This window comes from Hippopotamus amphibius, chromosome 12, assembly GCF_030028045.1.
Source record: "Hippopotamus amphibius kiboko isolate mHipAmp2 chromosome 12, mHipAmp2.hap2, whole genome shotgun sequence".
Lineage (NCBI taxonomy): Eukaryota > Metazoa > Chordata > Mammalia > Artiodactyla > Hippopotamidae > Hippopotamus > Hippopotamus amphibius.
Genome location: NC_080197.1, coordinates 32,608,216 through 32,627,679, shown reverse-complemented (window position 1 = coordinate 32,627,679; position 19,464 = coordinate 32,608,216). Strand labels below are relative to the sequence as shown.

The following is a 19,464-nucleotide window of genomic DNA, read 5'->3' as shown; positions in this document are numbered from 1 at the left end:
TAATTTCAAGGTGGCAACAGCAGAGTATTAAGCCAAACATGGAGCCCTTCTGAACTTGGGGCCCTGTCTGTGTCCATGAAGCAGGCTCTGCACATCATTTCTGGGTGGGAGCATTTAACTATGTGACACACTCCAAATATCTTTCTTTTCTTCAAACGAAAAGACCAGCAACATTTGAGATTGTGGCTGCTCCATCAGCCTAAGTCCCTGAGAGCTACAGTGAACAGAGTCCCCCCACCTCACCACTACCCATGGTACACATGCTGCATAGCAATAGATAAGCCTTTGTTGTTAGGTTTGTTACAACATAAGATACCCCATTCCAATTGAGGCATACACTAACCCAAGACAGTAGGTTATTGTTTGCCACATATTTACCCCAACAACATAGCCACTCATTTACCCTTTCTAGGACCAAAAAGATAACTGTCTGTCCCATCCCGTCAATTTAATGAACAGCTAGCTCTTTCTCTGGATAAAAATCTGTACTCAGTACTGAAATTATATAATTTTAGTGCTCAGCACAAGATAAACCCTCAAAAATTAATTCTAGACATTCTAAATATTTTGAAGTTTTCTATTAAAAAATCCCTGGACTCCTATTGCACTCTACATAGAAATCCTAACACAAAGAGTCCTAAACAAAAAGGAAATGTATTAACTCACAAAACTGGAAGAACAGAGGTAGGATAATCTCTGGCTCCATTTCATGAAGAGTTCCTCAGCTCTGTCCTCCTCTGTGAGGGCTTTGTTCTCAGGCTGGCTCCTCAAGGTGGCAAAATGGAGCCCAGCAGCAATGAGCGTGATGTGCTCCTTTGTTCAGAATTTGGAGAACACAAAGAACCTTTTATCTGACCATAAAAGCTCTTCTCTTCAGCTGCCTTGGATTAAACTAGATTATGTCTCCACTCCCAGAGCAATAACAGTTGCTAGGGTAATGCCAAGTGCTGGTAGCTTTATTCATCAACATTTATTGAGCATCTACTGAATGTGAGGCATTATTCTAAACTCTGTGATTGCAAGTGCTTGAATCTGGCTTCTGGAAACATATACAGAGAGAGGTAGAATGGGCTTTCCATAAGTGGCTTGGAGTGGTCAGAACTATCCCACCCCCTTCCCAGCTGGGACTGGGATGTACTTTCTTTATTTGCATGGTTTGAGTAAAGGGGGACACCAGCACAATGTTGGGGTCCTGACAGGAAATGGAAGGGGCAGTTGACATTGGGCAGACAACAAACAGTGCCTACTCTATTTTTTCTAAATAGATTTATTGTGTGAATCACAAAAAAGACCTAAACTGATTTTTCCCTAAATTTGCCTTGCCCTCCATTTCCAAAGGGGTCACTTATTAATCTTAATAATTATTTCATTGCAAAACTAATACCCATTCCTTATAGGAAATTAGAAAAAAAAAACAGAACTGTTGCATGAATATAAAAGTAATCATCCACCCCCAATAAATATTTTGACCCATATCCTCCCAGTCTTCTTTCTATGTATTTTTACATAGCTGAGATCATGGTGCATATAGAATTTTATATCTTGACTTCTCTTAATGTAATATTTATATGACATAGTATTTCCCTTATTTTTTTGAAACCTTAATAAATACCTTATAGCTTAATGATAATCCATCCTCAGATAGCCTGTAGTACTCTCTCCCTTTCTGTTAAACATTTATTTCCAGTTTGTTGTTATTATGATGAAAATAAACATTTTTATGCAAGAGGCTTTTCTGTCATCAAATTATCTCCTTGAAATAGACTCCCAGATATGGAATCATTAGATATAAATTTTTTTAGATTTTCCTACATATTGTGAAAACGTTGCAAAAAAGGTTGCACTATTGACATTTCCACTTGGAACCCATGAAAAAGACTGTTTTACTGCATGGATTAGTTTCCTACTACTGCTATAACAAATTACCACAAACCTGGGGGCTTAAAGCGATACAAATTTATTCTCTTACGGTTCTGGAACCTAGAAGTCCAAAATCATTTTCAGTGGGATAACATCAAGGTGTCAGCACGGCTGTTTCCTTCTGAAAGCTCTAGGAAAAATATTCAAAAGCCTTTTCTTGCTTTTGAGGCCACTTACACTTCTTGCTTATGACCCCTTCCTTGAATCACTCCAATATCTTGTTTCCATCATCATATCTCCTACTAATCTTCTGCAGACAAATCTCTCTCTGCTTCCCTCTTAAAAGGACACTTGTGATTAAATTTAAAGCCCACCTAAACAATCAGGATAATCTCAAAATCCTTAATCACATCTGCACCATCCCTTTTGCCCAACAAGGTAATATTCAAAGGTTCCAGGAATTAGGGCATGGATATCTCTGAAGGCAATTTATTCAGGTGACCACACTACATTCTTGCTAATATCATGTATTCCCATTTTTCATTTATTTTGGATTAATTTGATGGATGGGACATTAAAATACCAATGACTAGTGATTCTTTTTTTAGCCACTTTATTTTTAGCATTCTATTATTTAGCCACTTAAATTTCTCATTTTATGACTTGTGGGCTCACCCCTGTGTCTATTGAGATATTAATATTATGCTTACCAAATTTAAAATGCTTTTTATATATTAAGAACATCAACTTTTAATTTGTTGTGAGTATTGCAAATATTTTTTCTCCTAGTTGATTGGTTGGTATTTTAATGTTTCTGTGTTTTCAGCACCTATTTTTTCTTTTATATCTCTTTTGCAACTTATTTTTTAATATGCATAGAGTAAGATTTGCTCTGTTGGGGGTACAGCCCTATGAGTTTCAACAAATGCATACAGTTAATAGAACTGTCCTGTCTCTTGATTGTGGTGGTTTATAATTTTCTGTAACTATTTTTATTTTTGTTTAATTACAGTAGTCCCTCCTGGTCTACAGACAAATTTTAAATGTAATCTAATAAGATTTGTGATTTATATGATGTCTTCAAATTCTTTTAACCTTATTATTCCTCATTTAGATATTATCTCATTCTTTTATAGTCTTTTTACATTATATTGGGTTTTTTAATCCATTGGAATTTATTTTGGTGTACAGTAAGATGAGACTCTAAATTGATTTTTTCCAAGTTGCTGAACTGTTGTCCCAACACCATTATTGAATAATCCATTTCTCCCACTCATAGGACTACTGTTTTGTGAGTCCTGCCCAGGCAGTCATTTAAAGGGACAATTTTTTTAAATAAATGAATGTTCTTGTCCTGAAATACAAAAAAAAAACTTTGCTAAGGTAAATTTTAACACATTCTAGATTCCCATGCCAAAATAAATTATAAGTATTTGGTTTTTTGAAGTCTTTTTTTTTTCAGCTCTATAGTGGAGCTACATGAAAAGACAAATTTAGCCAACCAACAAGCGCTTATCTGTGGGACTGCAAGTAATTTCTGTGAAAAATTTTAATTGGCCATGGGTGGTGTGTGTGTACGCACGCTTGTGCGTGGCTGTGGGCATATGTATGTGTGTGTGTGTGCGTGTTGTTTGCTTAGGCCCTTGCTCCTAAGAGTGTGTTCCCTAACCGGCAGCATCAGCTCCCTGAAGCTTTTAGAAATTTAGTATCCCAGGCCCCACCCCAATTTACTGAATGGGAATGTGCTTTTTTAGAAAATCCACAGGTGATCATATGTATGTTAAGGTCTGAGAAGTACTGGCTTCAACATGGCCTTACCACTTGGCTTGGCTAGAGTTCTCATTTTGATAAATTCTCTCTGCGAAGCAAGGCCTTTTAATCACAGCTGAGGAACAGAGGCTCATCTAGGTAATTCCATTCAAGGGGACTGAGAAGCATCAAGGCAGCTACGGGGACTGAGTTTTTGGTGCTCCCTTCAACATGAACAGACCCCTGGTCCTCACTCATGTCCTCCACCGTTAATGTGACTTGGCCATGACCTGAGCCTCTGCTTCTTTTTATCTTTATATTTTTCCCCTAATAATACTGGCTGTTTTTTTCCCATAAATTCCTGGTAAAATTTCATAAAGAGATTGTCTGATTGCCCTAATTATTCACCTCACTTTACTGAGCAGAACTCCATGCATAAGCTTTCTCATGGCCAGCATATACATTATCTACCCTTGGGTCTATTGGGGGCCCACCACTGGGGGAGGTCACCTTCCTTATCACCAAGGGTGATATAGTCTCCCTTAGAAGGGTCCCAAAATGACTCCTGAGCTGGCATGGAAAGAGCAGAGGCCAGGCCTGAGATGAGCCCTTTAGAGCTGGACTGTGGAAATAGCTTCTGCCACCTGAAAATCTTACTCTTGAGTCCTTGAGTGGACAAGGATAAGCAGCTTGGGTTGGCTGAGAGGTTAACCTGAATGTGGAGTGAAGACAGGGGATCCCAGGGACTGGGCTTAAGAATCAAACACACAGGGCTAGGAGAGGGGTATCAAGGCAGTGGAAATAGGTGAAAAGTTTATATTTGTTTGGTTTTAAGTGTGCAAATGATGGGTGGTTGTGGACAAGACTGTGGCTTTGATTCACAGATGGGACAGTATATTCACTGTGTTCCCTGAGCACTCAGTGACTTTTTACTCATTCGTACAGTTAACTTTCTGCCAATCACACACTTTTTGGAGAGGCTGTGAATGTGTCAACAAATTCAGTTCATCACTGGGGACAGAGCTCAGATCTCATACTGTGATGGACCAGAGTGCTATCTTCTTTAAGTATGAGAAAAGCAGGTATGACAACACTTAGGCATTCCATACCCTGGGGCCCTTCCGGCTGTTTTTGAATCCCAACCCTGGATAAGGAGCCAATGGTACAATGACTGAAGTGGGAGCTTGAGAAAAAGGCAGCAGTACTGAGTCTGAATCCCAGCCCTATCACTTATGGGTCATGTGATCTTAAGCAAGTCATTTTGCCTTTCTAAGCTTCAGTTTTCTCATCTGCAAAAAGGAAATAATAGTATCTGCCTCTCAACATCATGAGGATTATATGACACTGAGTTTTCAACATGTTTGCTGAATGAATGAATGTATAAAACAAATGAGCCAACTGATGGATTAGACTTTGCCAGTTTACTTGTGAACACAGTAATGTTAAGGTAAACACTCTGGCCAGACTTCCTGATCTCTCCTAACTAACTTAGGTAAAAGCCCATTTGTCTATAATCACTTTTCTCTTTACTGTGGGTTGGTTTTACCCGTTTAGCAGACGGTGAGCTCTCTAAGGGTAGGGACTAGATCTCCTCCTATCTCTCCCTCAGCTTGGCAGATGTTCAGTGAATGGTTACTAGTCCTGTCCTACTTGGCAAAAATGACTCTGAATGGGAGTGGGGTAAGAAAACTTGCTGTTGGGAAAATTGGAGATATTTTCTCCAGATAGAAGTAAGAGCTAAATGAGACACCTGACTGCCTCCTATACAAGAATCTGGGAGGTGAAGGACATTGGAGCCACTTGTGGAGGACTTGCAGGCCAAGCAAAAATAGTGACAACTCTTTTTGAGGTCACCAGCTTGAAGAGGGGGCATACAAGTCTGTTTAGGCCTCCCCGGGATGGGGGGTGGGGTGTTGAAGGTAGACAAAAGGGGCCAGAGAGGCCCAACCTGCACAGATGAGTGTTGGCAGGGGTGAGTGTGGGGATGTGCCCTCATGTCACGCTGAGTCCAGCCCCTAAGACAAGGACATGGCTAGATTAAAAAGAGATAAGGCTCTGAGCTATTCTGTAACACACATCAGCCCAAGTGCCAGCAAGGTAAGTGACAACCAGGACAAAGACAGAGAAGTCAGAAGACCATGAAAAGACCCCGCATGAACACAGACACCTCAGGCTGAGAAGAAAACATCCATTCAAGGAAGTTTCTGGAGTTTCTGCTCCTACAGACATTTACAAATAAGTTCAATAACCATCTGCCTTGACTGCTTTGACCAAGCCAGCTGCCTGACCAAGAAGGCATGAAACAAGAGGTCCAGCCTACATTCCTCTCAGCTTGAAACCAAGTTCCCCTAAAACCAAGTTCCTCTGCTGAGTTTATGATTAATGTCTCTATCCAAAATGATTATTCCCTTTCTTGTCCAACACCTGTTCTCCTCAAGATTGAGAAGTATCAAAGAAAAATGGGGATTGCAACCAAGCAGGACCCTGTGGGGCTCCCAGCACAAATCCTTTCTGTGTCCCCCATTTCTCACTTGTAGGAAATAGGCTTCATTTAGCCTCCATGACCTTCCCTGAGTTCCAAAGGGCAGGTTCAAACAGTAGCTAATCAGGGAAGAGAGGGGATGCAGAGATGGAAGAGCAGTCAAGAAACAATAGTGCAGCCTTGAGGCAGGGTCTTGGTTCCTCCTCAAGGGATATACATAACAATAGCTTTGAGCTCTTCTGCAGAACTGAAGCCGCCACCAAATGGAAGGTACTAACTATTTGATGAAGGATTCTTCATTCCAGAATGAAGGTCACAGTTTGACAAACTCCAGAATCACAGAAGCCCATCACAAAACCACCTGATGCCAGATGATCTCTGGATTGAAGGAATGCAGGCCCTGCAGGCACCCTGATCCTTGTCAGCAGCCCTGCCCTTTGACTATAAGACTCCTCACAAACCGCCACAGGTTGGGACACACAGTTTGAGGGCATTATCTGCTGTGGCCCCTTTGCCTGGTAAAGCAGTAAAGCTATTCTTTTCCACTTCACCCAAACTCTGTCCCTGAGATTCAATTTGGTGCCAGTGTACAGAGGCCAATTTTCAGTATCAAGCTCACTCACTTTCACCTCCCAGAGCAGTAAGGCCAATGCAGCTGCAGTGCTGCAGCACTGATCCAAGCTGTAACCATTACCTCTCTTCCTCCCCTGGAACAAAAAAGCAAGCAAAGGAAAGTTGAAACATTACTGCATTCTTCCAGCGGGCTTCATCCATGTTTCTCTCACAAACACTGAAAGTCTTGCTGCAGGCAGAGCAAAGTGTTAAGGGCATCAAAAAACAGGAATAGGAGAAAAAGATGGCTGCGAAGTAGAGAGACATGGAGTGCATCCCTCTCCACAGATGCATTGGGAATGCACGGAAGGATGCAGTAATTCCCACAGAGAACCAGCTGAACACCAGCAGACGGCCTCGGACACCAGAAAGGACCGCGGGGAGCCCGACATAGATGGTAGGGAGGCATCTAAGAAGGCTCAAAGAGGGTGAAGCAGTGGAGTTGTGGCAGACGGGAGGGAGTGAGAAACATACGGAGGGTCCACAGCGCAGCTCAGCGTTCCCGGACTGAAGCATCGATCCGCAGCTGAACAGAAGGTCCGGGAGAGGGAGTGTGGGAACCGGAGAGCTGGTTCAGGGTGAGAAACATTGTTGCCAGTAGGGTGACGGACCGAGAGGACAGGAGGGAAGAGGTCCGCGGAGAGGAGTGCCCGTCCCTGAGAGCTGCCCGGCCATGATGGTGGCTGGAGGTTGCAGGTTCACGGGCGGGGGGGGGAGGAGCCACGCATGTAGCCTCTCTCTCTCTTTCCGCGCCTCTGCAGCAGGCAGTGGAGAGAGGCCCGTGGGCCACCTAAGGTGCTCAGGGACAACAAGCACCCTCAGGCACTCGGGCGGGGCCAGATTAAAACCCCTTGCAACGCCAGCAGCAGGGAGGCTGCCAAGAGAAAAAAAAAACAACAACAGCAACAACAACAAAAAAAACCCGAGAGAGGCCCAACTCTAAGACTTTCTGTTTACGCCTGAGCTACCAGCGTCCCTCTGCAACAGGCACCTCCAAGCCCGACTGAAACAACAGTGCGCCACTGCTCACTCACTCTCAGGGGAAGGAGCCACTATTGTACCCTTTCCCTCCCCACACACCGACGCTTACAGTTGAACAATAAAGGAAACTCTGCTGGTCACAGAATAATGCAAAAAAACCCAAGGCAAGGAGCAGGACACTTACAGCTTGGACCTTAAGGAAACAGAAATAGTAGTATCAATACCTATTGAACTGGTCCATTCTGGGATCAGTTCTGGATTTCTTTTTTCTTTTTTCTTTTTCTCTCTCTTTTTTTTTTTTTTCTTTATTAAATGCAATCTTAGCCCTAAGGGATCTACAAGTTTTATAACATAATTTTTTAATGATATTTTTTATTCTTTTTTTTTTTTTTGCCTTTTTATATGCTTCTATATCTAGCCAAGTTTTTGGTAGTACGGACAATATATCTCTCATACTTTCCTTTCATCCCTATCTTTTATACATTTCTATTCCTTTCTTTTTATTTGCATATTTCCAACCACATTACGCTCTTCTGTTCCCCTTTCTTCCAGCCTTTTTAAGTTTATTTTATCTTAACATACTTATAAGCAACACTATCAGTCTGCTCAGACTCCTTGCTCTATTCTCCAGATGACGCACTGCCTTGGTATTTAATATTAGGCTTTTGTCTTTATCTTAGTTCTTAGTACAGTTGTCTAATTACATTCTGAGAATCTCCATTCTCTCTGGTGGTACTCTGGCTCTTTTCTATATTTGATCCTAGCTTACAAAATCTCCCTGGATTAATGTTTGTATGTGTAAGGTGTTATTTGTTTGTTTGTTTGCTTTTGCTTTTGTCTCTGATTTGTTCTGTTTCAGTTGTCAATTTCTGTTGGGTTTCTCTTTGAATATCTGATAGCACACTGGGGTTCTGTCAGGTCTTTCTAGAGCCTTATGTCCTAATGGATTCAGTAATTGTGTGTCTTATACATGTATGTGTTTCCTAGACTTAATATTTGTTGAATCCAATACTTGGACATTAGTCTGAGGCTTGGACAGTCTTCTATAAACACCTCTATCGCCAGGACAAGCAACCCCAAAAGTTTGGACAACCATGAGGAAACAAAGAAACACCATGCAGGCAAAGGAGCAGGAAAAAAACCTACAAGACCAAATAAATGAGGAGGAAATAGAAAAAATGCCTGAAAAAGAATTCAGAGTAATGATAGTAAAGATGATCCAAAATCTCGATAACAAAATAGAGAAAGTACAAGAAACAGTTTATAAGAACTCAGCAAAACAAACAGCAATGGATAACAAAATAACTGAAATTAAAAATACTCTAGATGCTATAACCAGCAGAATGACTGAGGCAGAAGAATGAATAAGTGAGTTGGAAGATAGAATGGGGAAATAAACGCCACAGAGCAGGAAAGAGAAAAAAGAATAAAAAGAATAGAAGACAGTCTCAGAGACCTCAGTGATAACATTAAGCATACCAACATTCGAATTATAGGCATCCCAGAAGAAGAAGAAAACAAGAAAGGGTCTGAGAAAATATTGGAAGAGGTTATAGTGGAAAACTTCCCCAACATGGGAAAGGAAATAATTCACCAAGTCCAAGAAGCACAGAGAGTCCCATACAGAATAAACCCAAGGAGAAATACACCAAGACACATATTAATCAAACTAATGACAATTAAACACAAAGAAAAGATATTAAAAGCAGCAAGAGAAAAGCAACAAACAACATATAAGCGAAAACCCATAAGGATAACAGCTGACCTTTCTACAGAAACTCTGCAGGCCAGAAGGGACTGGCAGGATATACTGAAAGTCCTGAAAGAGAGAAACCTACAGCCAAGAATACTCTACCCAGCAAGAATCTCATTCAGATTTGAGGGAGAAATCAAAAGCTTTCCAGACAAGCAAAAGTTAAGAGAATTCAGCACCACCAAACCAGCCTTACAACAAGTGCTAAAGGAACTTCTCTAAGTAGGAAACACAAGAAAAGGAAAACACCTACAAATATAAACCCAAGACAATTAAGAAAATGGTAATTGGAACACACATGTCAATAATCACTTTAAATGTAAATGGATTAAATGCTCCAACCAAAAGACACAGACTGGCTGAATGGATACAAAAACAAGACCCTTCTATATGCTGCCTACAAGAAACCCACTTCAGACCAAGGGATACATATAGACTGAAAGTAAAGGGGTGGAAAAAGATATTCCATGCAAATGGAAGTCAAAAGAAAGCTGGAGTAGCAATACTCATATCAGACAAATTGGACCTTAAAGTAAAGACTATTAAAAGAGACAAGGAAGGACACTACATAATGATCAAGGGATCCATTCAAGAAGAACATATCACAATGGTAAATATCTATGCCCCCAATATAGGAGCACCTCAATACATAAGGCAAATGCTAACAGCTATAAAAGGGGACATCGACAGTAACACAATAATTGTGGGAGACTTGAACACCCCACTTACATCAATGGACAGATCATCCAAACAGAAAATAAATAAAGACACACAAGCTTTAAATGACACATTAGACCATCTCGACTTCATTGATATTTATAGGACATTCCTTCCAAAAACGACAGACTACACTTTCTTCTCAAGTGCCCACGGAACATTTTCCAGGATAGATCACATCTTGGGTCACAAATCAAACCTCAGCAAATTCAAGAAAATTGAAATCATATCAAGCATCTTCTCAGACCACAACGCCATGAGACTAGATATCAATTACAGGAAAAAAACTGCAAAAAATACAAACACATGGAGGCTAAACAATTCACTCTTAAACAACCAAGAAATCACTAAAGAAATCAAAGAGGAAATCAAAAAAATCTAGAAACAAATGACAACGAAAACACAACAACCAAAAACCTGTGGGACGCAGCAAAAGCAGTTCTAAGAGGGAAGTTTATAGCAATACAGTCCTACCTTAAGAAACAAGAAAATTATCAATAAACAACCTAACCTTACACCTAAAACAACTAGAGAAAGAAGAACAAAGAAACCCCAAAGTGAGCAGAAGGAAAAAAATCATAAAAATAAGAGCAGAAATAAATGAAAAAGAAAGGAGGGAAACCATAGCAAAAATTAATAAAACTAAAAGCTGGTTCTTTGAGAAGATTAACAAAATTGATAAACCATTAGCCAGACTCATCAAGAAAAAAAGGGAGAAGAGGCAAATCAACAGAATTAGAAATGAAAAAGGGGAAGTAACAACGGACACCTCAGAAATACAAAACATCATGAGAGACTACTACAAGCAACTATATGCCAATAAATTGGATAACCTGAAAGAAATGGATACATTCTTAGAAAAACACAATCTTCCAAGAATGAACCAGGAAGAAATAGAAACCATGAACAGACCAATCACAAGTACAGAAATTGAGGCAGTGATTAAAAATCTCCCAACACACAAAAGCCCAGGACCAGATGGGTTCACGGGCGAATTCTATCAAACATTTCGAGAAGAGCTAACACCTGTCCTTCTCAAACGCTTCCAAAATATAGCAGAAGGAGGAACACTCCCAAACTCATTCTACGAGGCTACCATCACCCTGATACCAAAAGCAGGCAAAGATGTCACAAAAAAAGAAAATTACAGACCAATATCACTGATGAATATAGATGCAAAAATCCTCAATAAAATACTAGCTAATAGACTCCAACAGCACATTAAAAAAATCATACACCATGATCAAGTGGGGTTTATCCCTGGGATGCAAGGATTCTTCAATATACACAAATCAATCAACGTGATACATCATATCAACAACTTGAAGGATAAAAACCATATGATCATTTCAATAGATGCAGAAAAAGCTTTTGACAAAGTTCAACATCCATTTATGATAAAAGCTCTCCAGAAAATGGGCATAGAAGGAAATTACCTCAACATAATAAAAGCCATATATGAAAAACCAAAAGCCAACATCGTTCTCAATGGGGAAAAACTGGAAGAATTCCCTCTAAGAACAGGAACAAGACAAGGGTGTCCACTCTCACCATGATTATTCAACATAGTTTTGGAAGTTTTAGCCACAGCAATCAGAGAAGGAAATGAAATAAAAGGAATCCAAATTGGAAAAGAAGAAGTAAAATTGTCACTCTTTGCAGATGACATGATATTATATATAGAAAACCCTAAAGACTCTACCACAAAACTGCTAGCACTAATTGATGAGTTTAGTAAAGTAGCAGGATACAAAATTAATGCACAGAAACTTCTTGCATTCCTATACACTAACAACAGAAGAGCAGAAAGAGAAATCAAGGAAACTCTCCCATTCACCATTGCAACAAAAAGAATCAAATACCTAGGAATAAACCTGCCTAAGGAGGCAAAAGATCTGTATGCAGAAAACTTTAAGACATTGAAGAAAGAAATCAAAGACGACACAAACAGATGGAGGGACATACCATGTTCCTGGATTGGAAGAATCAACATAGCGAAAATGACTGTACTACCCAAAGCAACTTACAGATTCAATGCAATCCCGATCAAATTACCAATGGCATTTTTCACAGAACTAGAGCAAGAAATCTTACGATTTGTATGGAAACGCAAAAGACCCCGAATAGCCAAAGCAATCTTGAGAAGGAAAAATGGAGTTGGTGGAATCAGGCTTCCTGACTTCAAACTATACTACAAGGCCATAGTGATCAAGACAGTATGGTACTGGCACAAAAATAGAAAGGAAGATCAATGGAATAGAATAGAGAACTCAGAAGTAAGCCCAAACACATATGGGCACCTTATCTTTGACAAAGGAGGCACGAATATACAATGGAAAAAAGACAGCCTCTTCAATAAGTGGTGCTGGGAAAATTGGACAGCAACATGTCAAAGAATGAAATTAGAACACTTCCTAACACCATACACAAAAATAAACTCCAAATGGATTAAAGACCTACATGTAAGGCCAGACACTATAAAACTCCTAAGGAAAACATATGCGGAACACTCTATGACATCCATCAAAGCAAGATCCTTTTGGACCCACCTCCTAGAATCATGGAAATAAAATCAAGAATAAACAAATGGGATCTCATGAAACTTAAAAGCTTTGGCACAGCGAAAGAAACCATAAACAAGACTAAAAGGCAACCCTCAGAATGGGAAAAAATAATTGCCTATGAAACAACTGACAAAGGATTAAACCTCCAAAATATACAAGCAGCTCATGCAGCTTAATACCAAAAAAGCAAATAACCCAATCCACAAATGGGCAGAAGACCTAAATAGATATTTTTCCAAAGAAGACATACAGATGGCCAACACACACATGAAAAAAATGCTCAACATCACTAGTCATCAGAGAAATGCAAGTCAAAGCCACAATGAGGTATCACCTCACACCGATTAGAATGGCCATCATCACAAAATCGGGAAACAACAAATGTTGGAGAGGGTGTGGAGAAAAGGGAACTCTCCTGCACTCTTGGTGGGAATGTAAGTTGGTACAGCCACTATGGAAAACAATTTGGAGGTTCCTTCAAAAACTGCAAATAGAACTACCATATGATCCAGTCATCCCACTCCTGGGCATATACCCAAAGAAAACCATAATCCCAAAAGAAACTTGTACCATAATGTTTATTGCAGCACTATTTACAATAGCCAGGACATGGAAGCAACCGAAATGCCCATCAACAAATGAATGGATACAGAAGATGTGGCATATATACACAATGGAATATTACTCAGCTATAAAAAGGGATGAGATGGAGCTATATGTAATGAGGTGGATAGAACTACAATCTGTCATACAGAGTGAAGTAAGTCAGAAAGAGAAGGACAAATATTGTATGCTAACTCACATATACGGAATCTAAAAATGGTACTGATGAACTCAGTGACAAGAACAAGGACGCAGATACAGAGAATGGACTGGAGAACTCGAGGTATGGGAGGGGGCGGGGGGTGAAGGGGAAACTGAGACGAAGCGAGAGAGTAGCACAGACATATATATACTACCAACTGTAAAACAGATAGTCAGTGGGAAGTTGTTGTATAACAAAGGGAGTCCAACTCGAGGATGGAAGATGCCTTAGAGGACTGGGGCAGGGAGGGTGGGGGGGACTCGACGGGGGGGGAGTCAAGGAAGGGAGGGAATACGGGGATATGTGTATAAAAACAGATGATTGAACTTGGTGTACCCCCAAAAAAATAAAAAAATAAATAAAAAATAAATAAAAAACAGGAATATGTAAGTGACTAATCAGATTCCTCAATCTCTCTGTAGGCATTCTGAAGAAGGACAGGCTCCACTGGACTGGGTAAATCACTGGGGCTGAGGCATAATTCAGCCCAAAGATACTGGATTACCATTAGTCTGGGTAGGTCAGGGCTAAGGATTAACTTAAATACTGAAGAGACATAGCCCCCAGGTCAAGCAATGGGTCTTACTATTATTATCATATAATTTTGTTATCTCTACAGATCAAGGCTCAAGAGCAGCCTTGGGAGCCCCGCACTTCTTAAGGTTGAAATCCTTTCATTTATTCATTCATTCATTCATTCATCCTTTTGACAAATATTTGTATAATATCTTCTTTGGGTTTGGCCCCAAGGATTATGGTATTGAACAAAAACCAAAGTCTTTGATTTCAAGAAGCTTATATGCTGGTAGGGAGATACAAACAATAAACCAATTTTTTAAGTGTATATATAAAAATATATTAGATAGATGAACAAACCAGAGTGAGACACTAGAGAGTGCCAGTAGGGATGCTATTTTACATGAATGATCAAGGAAGGTCTCTCTGAGTAGGGTTCCCAAGTAAGTGAGGGATGAGTTGTGCTGAAATCTGAGGAAAAACATTCCAGACCGAGATAATAGCAAGTGCAAAGGCCCTAAGGTATGAGCTTCCTCGATAGGTTCATAAAACAAGAGGGGAATGTGGCTAGACTAGAGTGAGCAAGGGGAAGAACAATAGACACTAAGGTCAAAGTGGTGATAGAGGCCAACAATGCTCTTTCACATCATGGGAAGGCTTTATATTTTACTCTGAATCAGATGGGATGCCTCTGGAGGGTTTTGAGCAAAGGGATATGTTGGTCAGATTGAAATGACCAATAATTTTAGGAAGAAAAATCTGACTTCTGTGTGGAAAACAAGGTTGGCCAGGACCTTGCCCGGAGACCTGCATGGAGGCTATTGTATTAATCAATACAAGACATGACAGTGGCCTGAGCCAGGGTGGTGGCAATGAAGAGGGTGATAGGTGCTCAAATTTTGAACCTAATTGTGAAAGTTGAGCCAGTAAGTTTTGCAACCATATTGGATTTGAAGAATAAGAAAAAAAAGTCAGGGGGTCGGAGGAAGGTGTTTAAAGATAATTTCAAGGTCAAGCTAGACTTCACTTTTTAAGTAGGGGAAATTTTTATTTACTGCTATTTCCAAAGAGCCCTGGAGAAGGCTGGCCAGCCTAGCAGGCTTTCTACCTGGAAAGAAGCAATCAGGACCAAGCTGAGCCAAAGGCTTGGGGGCAGCAAACAACGAGAAGGGCCTGAGGAAGGAGATGGAGCTCAAGGCGGTGTGGCTTTGGCAACATGGGAGACGGCTATGAGGTAAGTGATATGATTACTTACGCAGTTTTCCAAATTTTCCCTAAAATTGGCAAATTTTCAAAATACAGTGTGTGGCCACAGTTCTGTGGGTGCGGGCTTTGTGGCTAGTCTGTTCTTGGGAATTTAAAGAAATGGGTAGGAAGTCTCTGGAATTTGAAAAGATTGGTAGAAAATCTCCAGACTCTCAGAAGCCATAAAATTGGGGATTCCAGCTACATTTAACCAGATACCCCCATAGCAGGGCTTCTGTCTCTATTATCAGCATGTAAGATCTATTTATTTAAATGTTTTATCTGAGAGTCTTATCTCCTCACCAAACTGGTAGGTTTCTTGAAGACAGATGGCTTTACATATTTTTAGATTCTCAAGGGCTTACACACACTCTAAATAAAGCCCTCAAACTGAACTTAATTGGATTAGATTAACTTGGATTCCATACATTCTTGGAAATTTTAGCTCATACTCCAGTTTCCTCATTATCTTAGTTTAGAGTCTCCTAAAAACAGACCCTGAGACAGCAATTGACATGCAGGTGCTTTATTTTGGGGGTGATAGCAGGAAGAACCAAGAGGAGAGTGGAAAAGTGAGACATATCAGGGAAGGCAGCCAGTATGGGGGGTGACCACAGCGAACAACTGGGAGTTCAGTTCTGCTGGAGAACCCTTAGGGACAATGTAGAGCACATCTCAGCATTGTCCTATATGATGGAGAGTAAGCTAGAATAGTTATCCACCAACTCCCATCAGTCATTAATTCAGACCTACTTCCAGGATTTCTAAGTCCCTGGCATTCCAGCTTGCCCTATACATGGCCAGATTCCAAAGATAAGAGAACACCTTCAAACAGAGAGTTTCAAGTGCTTGCAACAGAAAGCCTTTGGTGGGGAAGGGCCAAGGGGATAATTAAGACAGGGCATCAATAGCAACTGCTAAACTCATTTTTTCCCTTTTGTTTTTAAGTGGTAAAATGCTGGCTCACAGAATAACTGAAAGGTATGACTGCATCAATATTCATTCCTCCCGCTCCTCCCACTCCCCCTCCCCCCACCCTGTCCTCTGTTTTCCTTACCCTCTTTACTCTGAGCAGCTCTTCGTGTCTTCACAGGTCAATGGCACAGGTCAGCTTTACATCATCTTCCATCATCCTCACACCCAGAAATCCCAGAAGAAAGATCTTTGCCTTCCCAAAAGCTTCAACAAATGTCTCATTGGACCAGCCTGAGTAATTTGCCCATGCCAGATATGGGCCATGGAGATGAAATAAGCAGATTTGAAAGTCCAGGCTTGTATGCCCACCCCAGAGCCTTGGAAGTTGGATTTAACTCCACAGTAATGACATAGACAAGCTGAGAAATCAAAGGTCTATAAAGGGGTAGAAATTTGCTCATAATCACACAGTGCAATCAAGAAGAGAATGACAAACAACCCAACAGAAAAATGGGCAAAATTTTGAACAAACACTTCACTGAAGAGGTTATCTAAATGACTAATAAACATATGAAAAAGTTCCCAACCTTACTAGTCATAAGAGAAATGCAAAATAAAAACACAATGTGATACTACTATACAACCAGCAGGATGGCTAAGATGAAAAAGGCAGTAAGTACCAATTATTGGCAAGAATGCAGAGCAATTGGAAATTTCATACATTGCTGGTAAGAGTGAGGTTGGTGAAAACATTTTGGGAAACTACTTTGTAGTATCTATGGATACTACAGAGATACCTACCCTATGGCCCATGGGCCCACTCCTTGTTACATGAGCAATAGAAATGCAAATATATATCCATCAAGACAGGCACAAGAATGTCATAGCTGTTTTAGTGGTAAGAGCCAACAACTGGAAACAATTCACGTATCCTTAAAAAGCAGAATGAATAAATAAACCATGGCATGGTCATAAAGTAGAACACAATACACCAACGAAAAAGAATGACCTGTGTCTATACACAGTGTGGGTGATCTAACAGATGATGTTGAGGAACGATGCCAAATGTGAAAGGATATGCACTGAATGATTCCACTTACATGAATTTCAAGAACAGGCAAAATTAATCTATGCTATTAAAAGTCAGGATAGTGGTTACCTTTGAGAAGGTAGTGGCTGGAAAGAGGGCACAGGGTAGGGGGCTTTTAAAGGACTAACCATACTCTGTTTTTCTAACTGGGTGCCGGTTACATGAGTGAGTTCAGTTTGTGAAAATTCATCAAGGAGTACAATGTTGTCTGTTTTGGGGAATATATGATATAGGTCAATTTTATTTAAAAATTTAATAAAAATTTTGGATATCCATCAAAATGTTTAAATCCATCCTCTTACTGGAAGAGCTGGAAATAATAAAACCAAGGCCTTCTCTCCCAATCAGAAAGTTTTTCGCTAAACAAATTCCTAGGCACACCTTCCAGGTTCCCTTTTACCAGCCCCAACCCAAGCTAATTGCTCCTGCACTGTAGTCTATCGGAGAATGGAGTCCTATCATCTCTCACCCTCACTAGTACACAAAGGCAGCTTCCCAGCCTGGCCTGGGTCACTCCTATAGCAGCCCTTTCTACCCTCCCTACTCTGGGTGGGAGTTGGCTGCCAGGATTCCAGCCTCCCCTTTCACCAGCTCTTTCTTTTCTGGAATTTCCTTGAGCCAAATGTTCTTTAAGTCTTTGGCTGGTCTTTCTGAGCTCTTTCCAACTCCTGTTTAATTCCTTCAATGGGTAAAAGTGTTCCAGATTCAGGATGAGCAAGATGGATGCATGAGAAATGAAATTCACATAGTCATTAAGGCCCTTGGGCCTCCTTGCCAAGGTCAGATTATAGGATCTCCCAGAATTCAGGCTGTAGGAGACTCCCTACCCCATAGGAGATTTGGGAGTCAGGTGTCCTCAGAGCTCCAACTATGGATGGGCTGCACTCAAGGACCTATTTTCTCTTTGTTGGTCTCCTTGAGGTGATGGCATCTGCTTCTGGAACAATATTTGAACTTAATCTTGCAAGTTAGTCTAATGAGGTGGAAAAATCAGTCTATGACCAGAGTGAGATGTCCTCTGAAACCGGGACTGAAGGTCAGTCTGAGATGGGGGTCAGAAATCCCTCCACGACACAAGTTTCTTTTGGAGGGAAGCAGATAAAGTACTATGTCAGGATGAAAATATGCAGATGACCTGGCAAAATACACCCAAGCAGCCACTCTGACTCAGAATGAAAAAAAAGAAAATGTGGCGTTTGTCTGATGGAAGTGGTCACTTTTTCCCAATATCCAAGCCACTTTGTAGTAAACTTTCAAATCAAGGCACATTTTTGGCAACATTCAGTCTCAACAAGCTTCAGGGTCACTCTAAATTCACTTCAATCTCTCTCTTCTCTAGCCAAAGAGCTTACACTGAGAAACCCTGCTCTGCAGGCCCACCTGGCCCTTCCCTTTGCCTCAGACCTACCTCCAAGTCTCGCCCCTCAGGTCCACCTGGCACTCAACACTCACTGTCTCTCAGCCCTTGTCACAGACACAGTAAGCCCAACGATCTCAGGCTGTCCTAACCTTCAGGGACCCTAAACCCACTGCTTCTTGTGTCGAGGTGACCCACTTGGTTTGGGTTACCCCAGAGGCACACCCTGAGATAAGGATTTGAGTACAAGTTTAATTTCGGGAGGAAGCAATAGCAGGAAACACTCATTTGGGAATTGCAAGGGGAAGATAAGGCAGCCACGCAGAAGGGTTTATTGTCAAGCAAGTTACCACTGTGAGCTACTGTAGCTTAACCCTGGTGAGGAATCCTGGGAGAACATGTTGAATACCCTTCAGAGTGATCTCAACTAAGGAAGCTCTCAATCGTTAGGACTCTTTCTTCTCAATAGCTCTCAGGCACTTGGTGGTTGCTCTGTACACAGGCTGTACACACTCCCTAGCCAGAAAAGGAAGCCTGCAGGCAGAGAATCCCAAACATTCATTGTAAGCTGCTTTTAGGGTGCAGGGGTGAATGCTGCAGGAGTGTGGGCAGTTCAACAACAGCATTTGCTACAGTCATAATATCACCACCACCCATCACCCAGGTGTTTACTGAGGACTGATCAAGGACATGGTCCTATGCAGGGCTGTGTCATGAGGACAGAGAGGAGACTCAAATGCCAGCCTTGGGCAGACAAAGTTCACACAGGCAGCAAGAGCCAAGACTATCAGATAGCTGATGGCACCTGGCCTGACAAG

General features: G+C 41.0%; 1 protein-coding gene across 1 annotated transcript in view; it reads right to left on the bottom strand.

Annotated features, from left to right (window-relative positions):
* Nucleotides 1-19,464, bottom strand: part of SMOX (spermine oxidase) — a 204,044-nt gene that overhangs the window by 20,666 nt on the left and 163,914 nt on the right. The window lies entirely within an intron of this gene.